Source organism: Berghia stephanieae, chromosome 15 (genome assembly GCF_034508935.2).
Source record: "Berghia stephanieae isolate SIO BIC M18660-M18661 chromosome 15, UCSD_Bste_1.3, whole genome shotgun sequence".
NCBI lineage: Eukaryota > Metazoa > Mollusca > Gastropoda > Nudibranchia > Aeolidiidae > Berghia > Berghia stephanieae.
In genome coordinates this window covers 4159197-4164196 of record NC_088374.1, presented here as the reverse complement: position 1 = coordinate 4164196, position 5000 = coordinate 4159197, and the positions used below count along the sequence as shown (strand labels likewise).

General features: G+C 33.9%; 1 long non-coding RNA gene across 2 annotated transcripts in view; it reads right to left on the bottom strand.

Annotated features, from left to right (window-relative positions):
- Positions 1–3495: 3495 nt before the first annotated feature.
- Positions 3496–5000, bottom strand: part of LOC144960656 (uncharacterized) — a 9232-nt gene continuing 7727 nt past the window's right edge. For both annotated transcript variants that reach the window (XR_013642906.1, XR_013642905.1), the window contains one exon: positions 3496–3782. This is a non-coding gene — a long non-coding RNA (uncharacterized LOC144960656). The remainder of the gene's footprint in view (positions 3783–5000) is intronic.

Genomic DNA, 5000 nt, shown 5'->3' with positions numbered 1-5000 from the left:
TGCGTCCAATGCCTAATAGTTTTATGTATAGTTTCTGAGAGTTGGAAAATGATTAAATAAATTAGAGTTTAGATTATAAGCACTGCAACAACAGCTGTACCAATAAATTGAAGATTTTGAGTGAGCAAAAGAATGATGACCTACAGAAAAATTTGGATTGCATTGCCAGCAATTGAACCATACAAATAAAATAAGATTTCATCCATCCTATAGGGGAGATTTGTGTCTATGGTCTATTCCAAGGGAAGACATCAACCGCAGTACAGCGCCGCAAATTGAGCTAGGGCGAGGTGACTTGCTCAAGGCAGCAGCCTCTTATAGTTCTCACACTACTACCTTATGACGATCGACCCAATGATGATGATGATGATGATGATGATGATGATGATGATGATGATGATGATGATGATGATGATGATGATGATGGTGATGATGATCATGATGATGGTGATGATGGTGATGATGATCATGTTGGTTGTGATCATAAAAATTATGCCGTTAATTTGTACACATGCCACCAGTTTGAGACATTTTCTAATTGCATATTTGACTAGAGAGCGTTTCCTCTAGAGCTCCCAGCACATCTGTGTGGCCGACGAGAGATCCAGAAATTTGCTGAATCCTGTAAAGAGATTGGTGTACAATTTGTAGGACGTTGTTGTGGTAACTGCTCTCATTACATCAGGACTGGCACTGAGGTAGGTGGCAAAAAAAGAAGAAGAAGAAGAAGAAGAAGAAGAAGAAGAAGAAGAAGAAGAAGAAGAAGAAGAGAAGAAGAAGAAGAAGAAAGAAGAGAGAAGAAGAAGAAGAAGAAGAAAGAAGAAGAAGAAGAGAAGAAGAAGAGAAGAAAAGAAGAAGAAGAAGAAGAAGAAGAAGAAGAAGAGAAAAGAAGAAGAAGAAGAAGAAGAAGAGAAGAAGAAGAAGAAGAAGAAGAAGAAGAAGAAGAAGAAGAAGAAGAAGAAGAAGAAGAAGAAGAAGAAGAAGAAGAAAAGAAGAAGAAGAAGAAGAAGAAAGAAAAAAGAAAAGAAAAGAAAGAAAAGAAGAAAGAAAAGAACAAGAAAAAGAAGAAAGAAGAAGAAGAAGAAGAAGAAGAAAGAAGAAAAAAGAAGAAGGAAAGAAGAAGAAGAAGAAGAAGAGAAGAAGAAGAAAAAAGAAGAAGAGAAGAAGAAGAAGAAAGAAGAAGAAGAAGAAAAGAAGAAGAAGAAAGAAGAAGAAGAAAAGAAGAAGAAGAAGAAGAAGAAGAAGAAGAAGAAGAAGAAGAAGAAGAAGAAGAAGAAGAAGAAGAAAGAAGAAGAAGAAAAGAAGAAAAAAGAAGAAGAAGAAAAAAAAAAAAAAAGAAAGAAAGAAAAAAAAAGAAAGAAGAAGAAAAAGAAGAAGAAGAAGAAAGAAGAAGAAGAAGAAGAAGAAGAAGAAGAAGAAGAAGAAGAAGAAGAAGAAGAAGAAGAAGAAGAAGAAGAAGAAGAAGAACAAGGACAAGAACAAGAAGAAGAACAAGAACAAGAAGAACAAGAAGAAGGACAAGAAGATGGAGGATTAGAATTATCATAGAGATGACTGATTCTGACATGATTTTATGGCTTTGTGGTCTACTGGAATTTTTTAAAAATTCTAATTTGTTCTATTTCGAAGCTGTTACATTCATTTTTGATTAATTACTTCTCGCAGTCCACAGCTTCGATGAGCTTTCTACCACTTTGAACGCACTCTAGTACAACATGGTGTGTTTACGTTGGTGAAAATGTCCTATAAATATTTTCAAATTATTGGTTCATGTCGGTAATATCACACCTCCCCCCCCCACCCCCCACCACCACCAATAACCTCCCTGGTTACATTTAACGATTTACCATCAAGAATTATCATTGTATTCATGCTATCATGTCCTTATAGGACGGTCGGTAGAGCACTCGCTTCACACGCAACAGGATCGGGTCTTCTTCTTCTTCTTCTTCTTCTTCTTCTTCTTCTTCTTCTTCTTCTTCTTCTTCTTCTTCTTCTTCTCCTCCTCCTCCTCCTCCTCCTCCTCCTCCTCCTCCTCCTCCTCCTCCTCCTAATCCCCCTCCTCTTCCTCCTCCTCTTCCCCCTCGTCTTCCTGCTCCTCCACCTCTTATTCTTTTTTTTCTACTTTTTCTTCTTCCTCCTCCTCTTCTTCTTTTTTCTTCTTTTTTCTACACGACTGTCATGAATAACATAACCGATTAACAAAAAAAAAGCCTTGATTGTACGTGATAACACCAAAAAGGCAATATTTTATTCACGAAGTTATAAATTTCTCAGGTGTATTGAAAATGTATCATTGATATTTCTACGAAACATTGAAATCAAATGTAGGGTACCAGGATTACACTATGCATAGTAAATTTACTCCTAACAAAAATAATCTACAGAAACATTGTATTGCCGTCTATATATATATATATATATATATATATATATATATATATATATATATATATATTTATATATATATATTTATATATATATATTATTATTTAAAATATTTACCACAATGTTTGAGACAGTCTACATTAATGTTTCAGGCTTAATTTGCCATCGTCAGGACTGAGTTGTTTTGTTGACTGTTGTTCTTTCTTGAAGTGGTTCCGGTTTAAAGTTGCTTAACAAGAATTTACGCCGATGGGGACACCTTCCGTATATCTCACTTTTCATGTTGAGTGTGGTTTCATGAGGTTGTTTGATTATAGTATATTTTTCTTCCAGGCATAAGCTACCTTGTTTTGATGTTGGTGTGTATCCTGTTGCTTTAGATAAAATTTTCCATGAAATGTTGTGGTCTATTTTGTTGTCTTTTAATTTCCAAATATGTTCGCTGAGTTTTGTGGATGTTTTTTGGTTAGTGTTTCTAAATGTTGAGGTGTGGAGGTTGTATCTTGTTTTGAAATTATTTTCTGTTAGTCCTACATATTTTTCTTGCTTGTTTGTTTTAGTTTCTGTGACTGTGGCTTGGTAAATTAAACTTGATTCTAAGCATTGTTTGTTTAGCGGGCAGTGTTCTTTATTTCTGCAGTTGCATTTTCTGGTGGGTGGGTTTTGCTCTTGTCGGTGGTTTATTAATATTTTTTTGTTGTGGCTTGAGATTATTTGCTCTATGTTGCGTATACACGAGTAGCTTATTTTTATTGTATTCCTGTTGATAATTTTATGTAGCTTGCGATTTTTTGGAAAGTGTGTATCAATTAATTTCACGAACTGATGTCCTATGTTTGTGCTGACGATGGCAAATTAAGCCTGAAACATTAATGTAGACTGTCTCAAACATTGTGGTAAATATTTTAAATAATAATAATTCGCTCCATTACTGCATGTCGAGCACTTTTCGTACCATATTTGTATCAAACACGATTCAATATTTATATATATATATATATATATATATATATATATATATATATATATATATATATATACATATATATATATATATATATATATATATATATATATTATATATATATAATATTTTTCGAAACAAAGAAAGAATTAATAGTGACATATTCTTTGTTTTAAAAATGAGCCAAATAAGTTTTATCAGTTTAAGAATAGAGAAAGTGATTTTGTCACTAGTCACACTGAAAAAATACACATTACTTTTAATTTTTGTCATATATTTAAAAGTTTTCTGGCTATATTTTCCAAAAGTGTTTATTGTTTTGTTTTTTTTTAATTTTCAGACTACAACAATATGAAGTGTTATTCTGAAAGCTTTAAGTCTAGTTTACTATCCATAAACATCCTCTCAATCCTTGCCAATTTGGTGCTTCCTGTGAAATAAAGAAGAAAATATTACAATATTATGTGCGGCTATGCGGTCTTGTTCTATGACACTCGCTTTCGGATCTGAAGGTCCTGGGTTTGAGTCTCGGTCCGCGCATAGTAGATTCCTTGGAAAAGGCTCTCTACTCACAATCTCTCATTGTACTCCGGTGTAAAATGAGTACTTGGACGTAAAAAAACGTTGTTTTTATTGGAAAAAAATGTATTGTCGACTAACAATCATCGTGTCTCGTTCTATAAGTTACGTGTTGCTTTTCGTCAGAGACCCCTTGTAAAATGCTTTGAGCACATATCGTGGATATTGCTCTATATAAAAGGTAATTTTTAAAAGAATCCTTCAATTCCTATAAACCTGATCTGGATATGTTACATATAATAAAGGCATGTGGGCTGAGTGCAAATAGTGAAGAACAGTGATGGCCCCTCAAGCCCTAAAAACTATGATATCATCACTTTTACACAATAGGATCATTTACACAAGGGATGTATTTTGTCATTTGGACAATGATTTTATACTTCCTATGATTTTGCAACCAGTTTTTGATATCACGCTTCTGTTCCCTGTTATGTGTTAAAAAAATAAAAGATCGACACGCGCCCTACGTTGCTAGTTGTTAATGTTTTATTCGTGGCTGCCAAACAATGTCCTTATACGACTGTATGGTCAAGTTGTAAGACACTCGCTTCCAGTCGGAATGTCCTGGGTTAGATCCTCGCTCGGCGGAGAGTCGAGTCCTTGAAAAAGAATCTTTAGCCACATTTTCTCACCATACTCAGGTGTAAAATGAGTACCTTGCGTCAGCAGCGTTGTTTCTGTCGGAAGAATTGTAATATCACCCAACAGGATATTACGCTATATAAAAGTTCTAGTTTAAAAAAAAAACAACTTTCCATCATATTCTACTATTGTTTTTAAATCACCGCATTCAAAGCATGCCTCGATAAAATATGAATTTAATTATACAAACCAGGAACCTGGGAACAAAATCTGGTAAAATTCCTCTCAGGAAATAAATATCCTCACAGCTTTTGAAAATTAGGCACCAAGAATCTTGAACTCAATTCCAAGATATCTCAGAAGGAGTAACGATTCATAATTCTTTAAAGAACTGTACAGTTGCATATAATTCTTAATGTTTGAGTGATGGAAGATTGATTTACTTTTGTTACGATACTGTTAAGGCTTTTGAGTTTGTTAAAATGAT